The sequence below is a fragment of the Felis catus genome, chromosome X (genome assembly GCF_018350175.1).
Source record: "Felis catus isolate Fca126 chromosome X, F.catus_Fca126_mat1.0, whole genome shotgun sequence".
Taxonomy (NCBI): domain Eukaryota; kingdom Metazoa; phylum Chordata; class Mammalia; order Carnivora; family Felidae; genus Felis; species Felis catus.
The window spans coordinates 27124831-27141872 of record NC_058386.1 but is presented as its reverse complement, the minus strand read 5'-3'; the positions used below and the strand labels follow the sequence as shown (position 1 = coordinate 27141872).

The window sequence follows — 17042 nt, the reverse complement described above, 5'->3', positions numbered from 1 at the left end:
CTTAAATCCCCTTTATCTCATACTGCACCAATACCTTTCTGCTATCTTGGAATAAATTAATTCCATTTATGAGATGAAAAAATTTTCCTGTAAAAATACAGCCTGCAGTGTACATTTTTGTCCCTTTAGCAACCGGAACTGGTATGTTTTATTCTACCTAGAAATTTGAGTCAACTCCTTGAGTTTTAATCGCGGGATGGGAAAATGAAGATTGGTATTCTTTCAGTATCCATTCATTTATTCATTCATTCGGCGAACCTGTGTTAGGAATTCTATGTGCCAGACACAGGGGAGTATTAGGGGTAGGAAAATAAAACCATGTCCCTGCCTGTGGGCATCCCCCAGTCTATGTGACGGATGGGGAACTATTCTACTCTTGGGTGAGATGCGACCCGCCTTGGCTCTGACAATGACACCAGTAACTAACTGGTAGGGAGACTTCCTGGCTATTGGTGCGGCAAGTCCTCAAGGACGGGGACCAGCTCTTGTAAAGGCAATACCAAAGGCAAGTTGTAAACTTGGCTCTAATAACTTAGAGATGAGTAAAGGATGGGATCCAGTAGAGCGAGAGGTAAGTGTGGGGCAGCACCTTGGTTTACGAAGGGGAGGCAAGGTGGGTTTATCCAGAGAGAAGCAATGCCTCGATGACAAGTGGGGTTCAGTTCCTTAGAGAAAATTGGTGAAGTGTAGTCCGGCGCCCAGGGTTCAAAGCCAAGTTCTTTTTTTTTTTTTATATATATATGAAATTTATTGACAAATTGGTTTCCATACAACACCCAGTGCTCATCCCAAAAGGTGCCCTCCTCAATACCCATCACCCACCCTCTCCTCCCTCCCACCCCCCATCAACCCTCAGTTTGTTCTCAGTTTTTAACAGTCTCTTATGCAAAGCCAAGTTCTAACTGCAGCTAAAGCAAGACCCTGGAGTATACACCACCACCAGAGCGATCCAGCCGAAATGACTGACGACCTCAGGCAGTCGCTCATGGGAAGGGCTGCAGCCCAGGAAAACTCAGCGTATGCCCCCTGGATACAGGCATTAAGCTCATGGTCCATGCGGAGAGCACTTAATATGCTGTGTGGCACGGCACCAGTAAGTGCTCAATAAATGTTTCCGCTGCTCTTTTCGTCGTCACCAGACGCAGGAAGATAATCTAATACAAGAGTTAATCTGCTGGTGGGCCTCGGGCTTCTAATATTTGACTGGTTGGCTCTTGTTGACCCAACATTAGACACGGCCGTCACTTGAGAAGCAGCAGCTGTAAAGACTCCAGAACAGGCAAAGAATAATAACTTGCTGTATCTTGACTGTCACTTTCTAGCGGGACGACCTCTCTATACTTCAGTTTCCTTGCATGTCTCAGCGGAGAACGTCATACCGACCTCATTGGGTTGGCATGGGAATAAAGGGAATTAAAACCCTGGATGCGTTTAGGAATTGTCACACGCTGCGTGACACTGACCCACGGTGAGCACTCAAGTAAATCTCAGACCCTGGCTGCTAGTGGGCACCTGGGTCCCTATACCGTCTTTAAGAACTTCACTGGTTGAGAGCTGGGAAAAGCTAATCTCGCGCTTTAGCGAGATTAGCTCTCGCTCTAATCTTGCAGGTCTTTAGCAACTTGGCTGGTGACGTCCGGAGCAGAGCAGCCCAGGGCTAACCAAGCCTTGTCAGAAATTGTAAATGCCCATTTTCACAACTTTCATGGTATTTGTCGTTCTCCCCTAGAATCCTTTTTTTTTTTTTTAAGCAATAGAAAGAATAATTGCTGCAGACAGCACACGGTGTTTTTTTTTCCCACCGCGTATTTTCAAACGTTGCGATGAGGAAAAAGTATCACTCCTGTGAGGAGACAGCCTAAAGAAAATGATTTGAGAAATCTAGTAGAAAGAAATAAGGTTCTTAACCTAAAACGAGTGTCAGAAGGAAGTCGTGGAAGGCGAAGAAATTACAGTGATCATGATGAAGTTTGCAGCTTCCATCAGTCACCGGAATGACAGCAGCAACGTTCAGCCTACACCTCTTCGATGCCGGCCCTGAGTAAGCTTCCGCTCAAGTACCTGGCTGGTTCGGATTGGTGTGGGCATCGGAGGGAATGGGCTAGGGGCTGAAGGTTCTGAGCTTGATGCTGAGTATGGTTGGGGAGAGCAGAGTCTAACCATGGCCTGCGACTGTGGTCTTGGAGTTGATTCCGTGGAACCTCCATATTTTGCCACATCCCTTCTAGACTTACCACTTTCTCCATTCTACAGAGCAAGAGTCCTTAGAGCCTTGAGGAGACGTAGCCCTTTTCCATTCTGAGAGTACCTAAGCCACATCTAGATTTCTAGAGATAAAAAAAGAAAAAATGGCCGGCTCTGACCTGCCTCCCGGAAGCCCTTCCTTGTTCACCGGGAAGGATACGGTGCTGTCGCCTGGGAATCAGAATTCAATTTTCATAGTTTGGGGCATGTCAGGGCCGTTCCCGGTAACCCTCTGTCCTCTGGGAACGCCAAACCTGCTTGTCTGGAATTTTTAGAATCTACTTGTCTCTTACGACTTTAACCAGCTGACATTTCCGTTTTAGTCTTCTCGTGTAGACTTCAGAACATCACCCAGACTTCTCAGTTTCTTTTCAAACTTGGCCTACTTCCTGCCGAGTTGAGGACTATGCCTAATGTCTTTCGCCTAACCAAATTCCTAGTCCTGTCCCCGCCTTACAGCTCCTCATTACTGAGGTCTAAAATGTACTTGGCTAAAGTCGCAAAGAAAATTCTTGTCGGTGCACTGTTTATATTGGCACTCAAGACGACGTTTGCGACTGTGCTACTCAAAGAATTTGGTGACAGCGTTCTTTATCCCTCCCACATCTCATCAGGCGTCGTGTCTTTCTACTCCCGTAAAAATGCTTTTAGCTCTTTAAATACGTTTCACCTCCATATTAGCTAGGATCGGCTAACTGCTACATCACGCCTTGCTCCAAACGTCTGATGTAAAACGGCCCTAAAAAGGTAGCAGTGTATTTCTTTCTTATGGAGAGGTCAAGGTGGTTTTGTGTCGGCCGGGGTGAGGGGCGAGGGAGAGGAGGGGAGAGGCAACCCACACGGCCGCACAAGGCTCCTCTCCACCTTCATTGTCTGGTTTCCAAGATTGCCTTCTGAACACACGCTGGAGCCGAAAGAGGAAAGGCAGGAAGGCCGTCGCAAGAGGTGGCCCACGTCCCTTGCACGCACCTACCCCTGGCTAGAGGCCAGTCCTGTGGCCACAGGTAATAGCAGAGAGGCGGGAAATGAAGTCGAGTTAGGTACCTCCAAAGAAGCCTAGGGAAGTTTCAAGAGCAGTTAGCAGTCACCCCCCCCCCATTATTCGTGCCCTGCCCTCTAGTCACAGGGACCCCAAATCACTTCTCAACTAGGCTGTTGTGCTGGCCTCTTGTCTCTTACCTAGAGCCTTAGCCCCCTCTCACCTCTCCGCTACACTTCTGCCCGGGATACTTTTTAAGATGTGACTACTCCTCCACAGCTTTAAAGACAAAAGGGCAGCCTGCTCAGGTAAATGCATGATGGCCAATCCCCCTGTGGCACCAGCTCCCACGACCCCCTCCCACAAGGCCTTTACTCCAACCGTGGTGGAATGATTTCGTTTTCTAACTCGTGACGATAACAGCCAACACTGGTGTGGCCTCGGTCGCAGCTCTGACGAGTATATCATTAATTCGTTCATTTCTCACAATAACCTTGTCAAGTAGACGATGGTATTATTCCTGTTTCCTGGAGGAAGAAACACAGAGAAGTTAAGTAGCTTGCCAGGGTGCCACAGTCTGTAAGTGGTACAGCTTGAGTTTGACCCAGAGAGTGGGGATTTTGGAGTTTTCCTGCATCTCTTCCTGCTCCGGCAGAGTTTATCACCATTCTGTAAAATCCTCACGAGGATATGCAGCTTTGTACTCGCGATGTCTGCCCAACGTCGGAAACGGTGTCGTCCAATAAAAATATTAGGCAAACTGCGTATGTTATCTTCAACTTTCTACTAGCCACTTTCCTTAAAAGTCTAAACAAACAAGTGAGATTAATTTTAGCAATACACTTTATTCAGCCTCACGTATTATTATTGCAGCAGGTAATCAATTAAAAAGTATTAATGAATTCTTCTGTGCCTTTTTTTCCTTCTAAGTCTTTGGAATCTGGTATGTCTTTACAATGCAATCTCACCTCAATTCAGACACCATTATTTTCATTGCTCCGTATTTAGAGTTGATAAAATTTATAGTTGAAAAAAGCAGATTCATGGACCTACGTTGCTCCAAACGTGCCTCAAAAGTATCAGTTTTAAATTTTGGGTTTCAATTAGATTTTAAAAAATGCAACCTCTCCATCTCACTAGCACTGTTTCGAGGGCTCGATAGCCACCTTTAGCGGGTAGCTAAAGTATTGTACAGAGTACAATATTGTGCAGAGCAACATTGTACAATATCGTACGATATTGTAGTATCGTACAGAGCGGCCCAGCTCTAGAACATATTGGTTCCAAACCAATGCTTATTATTAATACATTAATCAGTGACATGGGTTAATGACAACATAGAAAACCGTTACATTGTAATTGATAGATACCACACACCCCCCCTCCAGAGAACCAAGTTTTGTATTGCTAAATGATAGAAGTCTTATTTCTTTCTGGACAAAAACAATTTTATACGTTAAAATGATTTTGCAACTGTCCAGACTCACCATTTTTATAGTGTTCTAATTTGTACCAACAACTCCTTTCTCTTGCTCCTCAACATGTAAACACAGTAGAAATTATACTTTGTAGGTGGTGTAATATTGCCCAAGAAGGGCCTCTAAATTTTACGGACTTAGAAGAACTGCTCAGTTATTTATTTTCTTTTCCTACTTCTCGGAATGGAAAATCCTCAGAGCAGTTTTCATCTGGAAGTGCTGCATTTGGGTTATTTCACAATTCCCCAACCCTGAATCAAGTATCGGTTGGTGGATGGGCAGCAGTGTCTCTTGGCTAATCAAGAGCATCTCCTTTTGCTATGCTCAGTGTTCGAGAAATGGGGAAAGTCAGCTGGGTCTGGAGATTAGGTAAGAGAGTCAGAGGCATACCTTTTGATAAGTCTTAAATCATTTCCTGTTTATAAAAGCACCTGTTAAGACACCCATAAAATCTCTAAATGGATGGTGGTTTACTTTTCCTTCGAAATCTCAGTGGGAAAAGGTACTTCTGACTCTCCAAGTGAATAAGAATAATGAACTCTGATGACCAGGTATGTTTAAACTGATTTGCAAAGCAAGTGGAAAGCATCTTAGCGCGTAGTGATAAGCATCTTTTAGGCATCAGAGGACAGGTTGACTTAAGGGTCTGTATTTTTTACAGTAGCGAACATTGGGATGTAAGTGGCCATTATACAGCTGGGATTTGTCTTCTCTATTTGTATTCACTTATTTAAAAATGGCAATTGGTGAATATTAAACTTGTAAGTTGCCCCTAGCAATCTAGTGTTTCTTGTGTTCTTTGTTTTTTTTGTGGTTTTTTCAGAAATTGTTTCTTTTCTTTTCTTTTTTTATTTGTTCTAGTGTTTACTTTGGGTATTCGATTTGGGATACCGAACGGCTATAGAACATTATTGCAAACTGATCTCTATAGCCTGTCTCTGAGTAGCAATTGCCAGAAAACTGAGGATTATCAGGTTACCACCCCCCCCAAACACACACCAATGCCGTTAGGTTTCTTATACTTCCTCCTTGGAAATGCTTACGTCATCGTTCAATACCTGACTTCTCCGCTTAAATAGAATAAGGAGCAAGATAGGGACCGCATCTGTCCCGTTTACCATTGTATCCCCGGCGCCTAGCGCCGTGACTAGGACATTGACAGATGTTTAATCAGCTTCCTTGTTTACCTGCTCACACAAAAGTCTTCACAGGTATTCTGCCACCATTTGTGTAGACTCAAGGCAAATATGGCTTATAATGATATTGCAGACGGTACCTCTGCTGTCCTCCTCGCCAATCCTCCTCCTCCTGCAATGCTTAACCTGATTGACAATGGCCCCTGCTACTTATAACATTGGCCTTTTAGGGGATGCACTTGTCAGTACATTTTATGTGATAGTTTTATGATGTTGAAGACTGTTTCCCATGATCATGCTGTGTTCTCAGATGGCAAACTTAGATTTATTTACGCCCACGACCCAAGGCAGGAAGTTAACCTTGAAAATAAGTTAAAATTTGAAAGGTAGTAAATCATAGGGCTGGGATTTATAATTTATCTCAGTAAGGAATCTAGAGACCAGGTGTGAAGGAAGGAACATGAGCTAAAAGTAAAGAAGAAAGAAAAGGGAAGGAAAGAAAGAAAACCTGGCTTATGCTCCAGCACTGATACTAAGTTTTAGCAAGTTGCCTTACTTTTCTAGACCTTAATTTTCTCATCTGGAAAATGAGAGGATTAGCCAGATCAGGGAAGACGAATAAGTGAATGTCTTCCACTTCTCCCTCATCTGCCCACGGGAGACATCACTAATCACTCCGTGCTATATTAGAATACTTTTCAAGACAATGCTTCATGCAGCTACTACCCATTAATGTAGTTCACACACAGACAAAACCTCTTTGTCATCCCTAGGCTATGTGACCTTTAAGACGCTCTCTAGCTTTAAAATTCTAATAGCTCTATTAAATAGATTGAAATTTAAGAGTTCAATGATAATCATTCCTCACCATCAAGAGGCAGTCGGGGGGGAAAAAAAATAAAGAGAACTAATAACGTTTCTGTTTTACTTCTACACAAGGGTCTCCATGAAGTGTTGTTCAGGTTGTAAAGCATACAAGTCACTGTGTGCATTTTACTTCTTCGGTGTGTTCAGTGCGTAACCTGCACAGCTGTTCATGGCCCTCTGCTTCCGCAAATTCATTTCTAGATAGCTGTACCTCAGTTCTCTGACTCCTAATGTATTTAACTTTATACATTCTTTCTAGAAGATTTATAACCTCTGAAAACTATCCCCACGGGAAAATTTTGATATTCCATGCTTCTTCTTATAATAGGATTTTATAAAATTCTGTTCTGGGTTTAAACAGAAACCTATGCACTGAGAACTCCCAGGACATTAGCCCTTGCCTATGAAGCAATGACAACAAAAATTTTGAACTGCCAATGATGAGGAGGGAGCATGGTGGGATAGTCATGTGATGCAAGCACACCTTTCCTTATACGTTTATTTCATGAATATTTGTTGATGTTCCAGACGCTCTGCCAGACACTAGAAATAGACCACTAAATAAGCACTTTTTATTGTCGCGTTTGATCTCTGTCTTCTTTGGTCTGTAGTCTAATGAGGGAGGAAGGAAATTCAACAAGCATTGCTCTATGGTAAGAGCAGGGCTGCGAGAGGGCCGTAAAGATAGCCCGACTCAGGGTTGCCGGGATGGGGATGGCTTCTCTGAGCAGTCTCACCTTGGCTGAGACCACAGGAGAAGCAGGAGTTAGCTTAGTCAAGCTGGGAGGCTGGAAGAGGAGTGTTCCTGGCAGAGGGAATAGTATGTATAAAGTCCTGGGCATGAAAAATTTCCCAGCGGCTCAAGGAACCAGAGGAGAGTCAGTCAACTGAAGTTTTCGTAGCAATTTAGAAGTTAGAATCAATGTTATTTTGATTGTTAGGTTATGATAGGTGACTTGAGCCAGCTGTCTTACTTGGACAGTTGGGTGGACGGTGGTACCATTTATTCAAACCCTTCACATGAGAGAGGGTGTGTTTAAAAATTTATTTTTTTCAACGTTTATTTATTTTTGGGACAGAGAGAGACAGAGCATGAACGGGGGAGGGGCAGAGAGAGAGGGAGACACAGAATCGGAAACAGGCTCCAGGCTCTGAGCCATCAGCCCAGAGCCCGACGCGGGGCTCGAACTCCCGGACCGCGAGATCGTGACCTGGCTGAAGTCGGACGCTTCACCGACTGCGCCACCCAGGCGCCCCGAGAGGGTGTGTTTAAAGCAAGTAGAGGATGATGGAGCAGGAGGGGTGATGCTGACTTCAGTCTTGCACATGTTGAGTTTGAGTGACCCATGGAATGTACAAGTGGACATTTCCAAGTAACTGGGGACACATGGTGTGCCGATAGAAAAAGTTCAGAGGCTGAGATATTTCACTGGATTTTGTCAGTACGTAAGTAATTAAAGTCTTTCAAGGGTTTGAAATGGTTAAGGGGAAAGTTTGTAGACAGAAAAGAGAAGGTCCAAGAGTGAACCCAGAAAAACACCAAGATTTCGGGCATAAGCAGAGAAAAATAAACCTGAGGTGGAGACAGGGAAGTTAGCAGTTCAGTAGGTGGGAGACAAACCAGGCATGTGTGATGTCACAAAATCCAAAGGAAGAGAGGCTTTGAAGAAACATAGCATTCAGACTTGTCAAGTGCTATGAAAGAGACAGACAAGAGAAGACCAACAATATTCCATTAATTCAGCCACAAAGAGGGTACGGATAACCTCGGTAGAAGTAATTTCCATGTTGATTTTGGAGAACGCGGTAATGACTCAGTGGAGAGACGATTGGGAATTGAGAAAATCAAGGGGCGAATGTACAACAATTCTGTCAAGACTCATGACTGTGCTGGGGAAAGAGAAAGACCATAGCAACACAAGATGGATGGAGCAGCGAGGAGGAAAGGATGGTCTTAAGAAGAGAGAGCTTTGAGCATGTTTAAAGGCTAGTGGGAAGGAGATGGTATAGCGACCGAGGATTTGAGGAAGCAGAAGAAAAGAGGGAGGATCAGTAGCCTTGGGAGGAATGAAGGCACATCTTCCAGCAAGGGCCGCGGAGGAGGGAAGGATAGGCGCAGTTGCCGGTGGTCCTGTAAATGTAGCCAAAGGGTAAGGTAGGGTCCTCCGATCGGATTTATTTTTCTCACTTAAGTGCGGCGTTGGGGATGGTGTTAGAATCTGAGATTCAAGCAACGTGGCAATTTGCAATAGCTGCTCTGGGATGTTAGAGTCAGTGTTGACTACGGAATCAGTGAGCAACGGAATTCTTTCTGTTTGTGGTTTCAAGTGCATTCCATTGCTACTAAACTTAGGAAAATGGTTTCAGAATCTTCTTTGCGCTTCTGACTGCCACCTCTTTTCCTTTCTCCGTCACCTCCCTGATTTAAACCTTCCCTGTTTTTTTTTTTTAATTTAAACCCACGTTAGTTAACATGTACTGTCGTAACGGTTTCAGGAGTAGAATTTAGTGATTCATCGCTTACGTAACCCTTCCCTATTTTTTTAACTTAAATTGTACACCGACTGCCGTGAAATCTGCTGGTAGAAGACACTGCAAACTAAGTTTCGATTTTTGGTTTGTTGTCTCGTTCGTGACTAAATATTTAGCCCGAGCCACAAAGCCATCGTGCGTAAAGTGAGGAGGTTATTAGAGAGAAGGATAGTTTTCAGTTATCTCACGTATTGAAGACCTTATGGCTTGGCCAAACAGATAGTAAAGACCAAGAAAAGTCCACCTTGAGATTTTAACTCCCAGGATAGGTTTGCTACCTAATCAAGAGAACCCAGTAATTACTCCACCTCCTCTTAAATGGTTCCATTTTCTGTGCAAACTGGTTTACCCTTTCGTGTTAACTGAGGAAGGATTCTCCCAGAAGGCTTGTTCATCACGTCCTAGAATCCCCGCTGAGTTAGAGTCGTCCAGCTTTCACAGTGCTTTGTTTCCAGGGTACCTGACCGAAGGCTCGGTACCATTTTTGTAAAAGAGAAAACCTTAGGCCAAGCTGGGACTATGTCTGTCATGTTCCTCCCTAGGTATTTGTAGAATGAATGAATGAATGAATGAATGAATGAATGAATAATGGCAAATGATAATCCAACCGTCACACCAGGGGAAGTGAGGGGAAACCACTGGGATTTGGAAAATTGGAGGAAAAAGAAGAGGTTAGAACAGCCATGCAGTGAACTGGACTCCCATCAGGAGAGATCACTGCTCCATACCAAGGTTACCAACTCCTTGACTCTCAGTATTAACCCAGTTTGGCTCTTCTGCAGTTACCTGACTTCTTTCCTAACTGATCAATCCATTAATTAACCCGGGTGTCTGTTTGAGAACTCTGTCGAAAACAAAAGCAGCTACATGCCAACTAGCAGCCTGGAAGCTGGAAATAGGGGAATAAGCAAGGCAGATGTGATTCCTACCCCCAGGAGCACCCAAACGAGGAGGATATTTCATTCTAGGATCTTCCCTCTGCTTTTCTTCAAAAGGAAAAAGTCGATGTGTATAATTTGCCATGTATCTTGATTAGGGATTTTGGACTCAAACTAGATCTCAACCCATGACCTATGAATCAAAATTTTAAATTTTATTGTTCGTGTTCTTGGTTGTTGTTTTTTTCTTTTTCTTTTTCTTTTTTTTTTTTTTTCTAATGTCTCTGTTCTCCTTAGATGTGAATAGAAATGTCTTGGGAGAAAACTTTGATTGCCATGGGAGCCCCACAAAGCCATTTTTGTACATGTAAACTTGTTATTAAGTGTCAGGTATGAAATACATCAAGGAACAAATTACCTCCCCATCAGGGAGAATTTAATACATTTCGGGAAAGCGCATGCCTTCCGGTCTGCGTTGCCGACAAATGCAGGAATTTTGATCTGCATTTGCCAAGAGGAACATGGCAGATGATACCCCGTAGATGTTGTAGCAATGCTCACTTACGTTCCTTTAAAAAAAAAAAAAGATGTTTCTTTCAGGAAGCTATTCTAGGATCTTTCTCTTGACAGTGTCCTAGTTCTTATCTCTGTGGCTCACAAGCTCACAAAATGTTTTCTTTGAAGGGCATTTTGTTATTGGCCCTCTTTTTATTTTTCTTCCCAGAGTAAACAGAACGGAAGGTGTTTACTCCCCATGGTGAGAAGGTCCCTGGGTGCACACTTAGTGGGGTGAACCTCTGGCTTTTTTCTGCTTGTCATTCCCTGAATGTAAGAAACAGGTGCGGTGATCGATTCCCCGCCCTCGGTGACCCCCCAGGTCCCACTCTCTGCCTGTTGTTCCCATGTTATGCTTAATAGCGCCCCCATACACTCTCAAAAGTGTTCGTGTTTGGACAGTAAACTATAGAGTCGCCCTAATTACACGGACCCGAGAGTAGAAGACCACGACCATAGGGACGGTCACTGCTTCCCGTGTCTGTCTGTCGTGATATTAGAACTTGGTACCTTAAGGAAATGAAATTGTGCGTGAGGCATCTGCAGAGTAGGTGAATGAAGCTAGGTGATTTTCAAATTGAGCTTAATTTATTGAGTGCCTACTACGTGATCAGCTCTGTGCCAGGTGCTAAAGCAGAGGGGTAAGCTGTGTTCTCCAGAGTGCACCTCGCACGCGCGAGCCGGGCCGGAGAGCGCGCTGTCTTTCCCTAGTATCCCTTCACTCCTCCCCGTGACTTCATATATGAATCGGGTTTATGATATGCCCCTTGTGGGCTTTTATTTATTTATTTTTTGGAGCTTTAATGGCAACGTATCATGTTTTAATTAATAGAACATCATGTTATGAAAATGTTGAATCAGATCTTTTCCCTAGGCATCAAATGTGTTCTCAGTGAAAATGTGACATCCAGATATGGGGAACAAAAGAGACAAGGAAAGTAGTAATGCGATCTTTGGGATGGATGATGACATGATGTTTGCGTATTTTAATGTGTTGCCACCATCTAACGTATTGTAGGAAGTATGTCCTTTAGAACTAAAACAGGACCTCGACCCAGTGCCTTCCTCACGTTCTACCCTCTTTTCACGGGCAATTTCATGGCTGTGACAAAGAGGCAGGTTGAGAAGACCAGAGTTTTATTATTTGTAGACCTTTAAGTGACTAAAGGAAGTTACTACCAGCGCTAGAAACAAACAGAGAAGCTAACTCTGAAGGTCAAGGTAGCAGACAGACTTCAGCACAATGATTTAGTACGGAGGATTAGCTGCATTCCAAATCTCGGGAGAGGCTGAAGGAGCAGATTTTAGACTTGGCTTCCAGGGTAGAATTCTAAAGCCAGGTAGAACTGGTCCACTGGGGAACGACCTACCTTCTCCGAGGCACCACCGAAGCAGTGAATCCAAGGACATACTCTTTAAGTGTGAACTAGGATTCAGGGAGTTGAAATCTAGAGGCTACCACTCTGGTAGCTGCCGTTAGCAACTGCTTTTCTTCAGTCAGGAAGCTGGAGAATAGACTTGGGAACTATGACGCGGGCAGTCCCATGCTTCTGTGACTAAGCTTGCCAACAGAAAGAGCCAAAAGGGGCAGGGAGATGGCCTGTACCTTACTTCCGCCTTGCACGTCCTTCACAGGCACAGCTACTTGATGTAGGGTTGCCAGATCGAGCAAACAAAAATAACACAGGCAACATACTGACACGGAAAAAATATCCACCATTTATCTGAAACTCACATGGAACTGGGCACCCTGTATTTTATCTGACAACCCTAACTTCCTGAAACCTAATTCATCTCCGTAACCCTAGCTGCATAGAAGCGTGGCAAACACAGTGTTCAATCTCCAGCCGGTCCAACCAGAAGGAGGGTGGTGTGGAGGTTTGAGTGAGCCAATCCAGAGCATTAACCAGTGTAGATTAACCGGCAAGAATGGCTGAACCTTTCTGCCCCCAGATACTTTTGCTACCATCTGATGATTTCGCTTTGCGTTCTCACGGTCTCTGAAATCCTACCGCTCCGTGATTCATTTGGTTTAACTCAGCTTCCTCTTTTTCAAGTGTCCAAATCTCCCAGGATGTGAGAGTGGTCAGACTATGCTCAAAAAGCAGGGTTTTTCAACAGGTAGGAGGGAAGGAAGGACTATTGGGACAAGAGGGAATGTGGGGGGTAGAAAAGACTGGGCACCAGGAGATAGAATGAGCCGGGCAGGTGCCCATTCAGATCTCTTTTGCTCACTGTTTCACACTGGGTAGACTCAGGACTCAAGGAGAAATATTTTCTTCTCATGCTTCCTCTCCTTTTTTGTACCCCCCCCCCAAGATGCATGCTTCCCAAATCACATAGCGCGAAGTAATGCTATCAGAATGACACAGATCGTCAATATTAGAGATCAAATAGCTGTATATTTTCTCGCGGAAAATATATATGACTAAACGCAGTTTTGAGTTTTGGGTTCTGAACCACTGATTTGCAAATGACTTTTGGTTCCCGAACTCTTTGTAAGTTGAGGACTGCTTTTACTTATTTCAAAAGGAAGAATGCTGTATTTGCACCATGCTAATTAACTATTTAGGGAGAAGAAATGTCAGCCAGGAGCATGAAAAGAAATACTGCCTCTCAGAGAAGTCAAGGCTGATGGAAAACAATCGTGCAAGCACAATGCCTACCGCTCTTCAGAAACCCGGAAACTCTTCTTTGTTCCCCCTTTTCCCTAGGATTTTCTCTTCTGCATTTCAAAAGTGAGGGTTGATGGGGGGTGGGTGACGGCATTGAGGAGGGCACCTGTTGGGATGAGCACTGGGTGTGGTATGGAAACCAGTTTGACCATAAATTTCATATTAGAAAAGAAAAGAAAAACAAAGGCAGTAACCTACACACACACACACACACACACACACACACACACACACAAATAAAATAAAATAAAATTCTTTGTTAAAAAAAAAAAACAACATTTGGGTAGTTCACGTTTCAAGGCTCCTGGTCGTAACAGAAAGTCAGTACTAATTGGAAGCAGGGGGATGTTGGGAGACGTCATAGAGGTAGCTGCTCTCCAAGTTCTCCTGTAGGACTTTCCATGGCAAGGAAATCAGGCAGTGAAAGTTTGGGTGAGTGAATGCAAGCCACCAGTCCTCCAGAGAAGGGGACTGTCTCTTCAGTCCTTTAATCTCTGGCGCTGAGTGGGAAGGAGGGTTATTTAGCTAAAAGAGGTTCTTGAAATCCAACGTTCCACGAATTGTTTGCAATTACAAATTGAAAGTAGCGTTGCATCTTTGGTAAGGGAGGTGAGTTTTGTAGATAAGCCTGTGAGCTTTTTGGGGAATAAAGGAGACATAAATTGGTGTCATTTCAGAGATGCGGTAGGTTCATTTTCTCTTCAAAGTGTATCTTTTTTTAACCGAGTGTCTTACTTGTGCCCATAAAAACATTACTGCGCTTAAAAGCATGGTGACTGTTGGAGGAGAATTTGTCATTATCAGTAAATTAAAGACCCTCAATTTATGTTTGCTAACTATAACTTACTTTCATACATCTCATGGTATTTTAAAACCCACAAGTTGTTTTGTAACTCCCAATATCACAAGGATAAATTTGATCCCGTGGGCGAAGTGTTGTGCCCAATGAATTATTTAGTCACAGAGAGAAACAGGAAGGAAAAAAAATAGTGGAATTCTCAATGCTCTATGGAAGTCGGACGTCATATGGCTTTTAATCCCATGGTGTTAAAAAGGCCCCAGTCCCCTTCTAAATGCTTCAGAATCTATTATTTAATTATGATCTTAGATCTAAAATCTGGTCTCTTGAAGGTTTTGATCTCCCCTGCGCGTTAAAAACTGTGGTTTCCAAATCATATAACGTGATGGGCTATCGACATGTAAACCGGTACCCTGGGAGACAATCATTTCGGATCACTTGGCAAATACGATGATCGCAGACACTTCTGAGTGAGCTTCTGGTAGGCGAGAGAGGGGGGAAATTGCAGTGCGTAAGGTCCCATTGATTTTTTTTTTTAATTTTTTTTCAACGTTTTTTATTTATTTTTGGGACAGAGAGAGACAGAGCATGAACGGGGGAGGGGCAGAGAGAGAGGGAGACACAGAATCGGAAACAGGCTCCAAGGTCCGAGCCATCAGCCCAGAGCCTGACGCGGGGCTCGAACTCCCGGACCGCGAGATCGTGACCTGGCTGAAGTCGGACGCTTAACCGACTGCGCCACCCAGGCGCCCCTATTTTTACAGTGAAGGATCGTCTGAGTTACTTTGGAGGTTTCAAAACTGGGCCTGCCCCAGGAACCTTTTCTGGCTTTCCCCGTCACCAGGCAGTTTTGGGGGAGCAAGCATTGATCCACCCGGGGAACGATAACCCGTAGCGTCCACTTTTCTAGCAATCGCGCTTAAAACCAGGAGAACAGGCCCTAGGATTTAGGGAGATCCACTTCTCCAAGCAAGCAAATCCTTTCAGCTTTCACCTGTCAGTTTGTCAGCGTTCGTCTCCACGTTCACGGAGTTCCTTGCAACCTCTGAAGTCTAAGACACAGAATGAAGACAGGAGGGTACAGAACTCTAACTCATGTTCCTGGGCTTATCTCTCCGGTAGAGCGGCTGTTTTATCTTCTTTCATTTTTTCCTAATCAAGCCATTAGCATGAAACAAGGACGAGTCGTCTTACCAGAGCAAAATTGGGGTCATGCCATAGGCTGGCTGGACGAGTGCACAACAATGCCTTTACCACATCAAATCTGCCCTTTAATTACATTCTAAATCTCATTTGAAGAGATTTTATCATTATGGAGATTGCTCTCTAAATGGACCCACGATGAAACCCAATAAAAGTTTGCTGAGAAGAAGACAGAGGAGATGAATCCGCAGCTAAAAACCTTATCATCAGACAGACTTTTCCCGGCTTTAGGCAAAACAGCCCATGCAATAACACAAAGTCACGGCCTCAGAGGTGTATTTTCCCGATTATTGCAGGGCACTTTGGCCTATCGCACAATCTCCTCTGGAGGAAGAGTTCTGCTTTCCAGCTCGGCGAGGCTTTTTTCTCCCCGGCCTCGGAGGCATCGCTTGCATTTAGAGTGGCCCAAATGAATAATACACTATTTGCCTCGGGTTCCGGACTCCGTGCGGGCAGGCGGAGCAGGCCTAAGGTTCTTGAAATGAAAGATGGCTTTCTTTTCATGAAATAAAGAACACCTCTGCTTTCTTCTCAAGGTCACTTAAAAATACCCAGACCGCGGCATTATGGAAAGCACATGAGGAGGATTCATAGGGAAGGAGTTAAGTCAGAATGTCCTTTTCTCCACGCTGGGGAGTGTCTCCTATCCGTGTAGCACAACTGATTCGAAGTTGCCTTTGAAGCACGTTCTTAATTATCTCTTTCTTCGATCTGTTGTTGTTGTTGTTTGTTGTTGTTGTTCTTACTGTTTCCCAAAAAGATGTCACATCCTAATGGGAAAGGGCGAGGTTACTTGAACGTGGCTAGAGTGACGGGAACTTTTTTTTTTTTTTGTAGCCCTCAAGGATGTCCTCCCCCAAATGTAATCATTTTGTGCCTAGGACCACTGTGACTAACTCCAGGATGCCTAGGTCAGCAAAATCATATCGTAGTAATAGTTTTCAACGTGTTCTTCTTCCGGGGAGTTTTCCATTAAAACGGCGCTTGAGGGGCGCCTGGTTGGCTCAGCCGGTTAAGCGTCCCACTCTTGACGTCAGCCCAGGTCATGATCTCGCGATTCGTGAGTTTGAGCCCCACACCGGGCTCTGCGCTGGTGGTGCGGAGCCTGCTTGGGATTCTCTCTCTGCCCCTCCACTGCCTGCGCTCTCTCGCTCTCAAAATAAGTCATTATTGTGAAAAATAGTACTTGAAAGATATGTTGCCTTCATGAATTCTTTGTATTTCTTGGAGGTGGAGGTCGCTGCCCACAGGCCGCTGCTTTCTATTTCCTCTTAGTGGGTCCTGGAAGGCCATGAAATGAGTGGTCGTGTTTTGTGTTCATGAATTCTGTGCAGGTTTCTCAGGAGAGGATCCATCATTTTCACGAAGGCATTCGTGACTCGCAGGAGGTTAAGGACCATCAGGCTAGACCAGTGAATTCTCTATCTCTACGTTGGAGCTACAGAATCGGGCACTCCAGGGTGGGGGCCCAGCAGCCTGTGTTTTAATAAGCCTTCTGGGTGATTCTCAAGCTCACTCAGGTGTGAGACCAGCGTGCTGGACACATTACGAATACACAATGCAAAAGTTCACGTTCACAGCTACGTGTGGGTGAGAAAACAATCCCCTCTCTCCCGCATGGGTCTTTCCCTTTGGCCCCACTTGGACCTTTCCCTCTGGCCACATAGAGTCACTCAGCTCTGACATATATTCTTGT

The 17042-nt window shown here is 44.4% G+C and overlaps 1 protein-coding gene across 14 annotated transcripts in view; it reads left to right on the top strand.

The window, feature by feature from the left end:
* Positions 1–17042, top strand: part of DMD (dystrophin) — a 2379610-nt gene that overhangs the window by 1978997 nt on the left and 383571 nt on the right. The window lies entirely within an intron of this gene.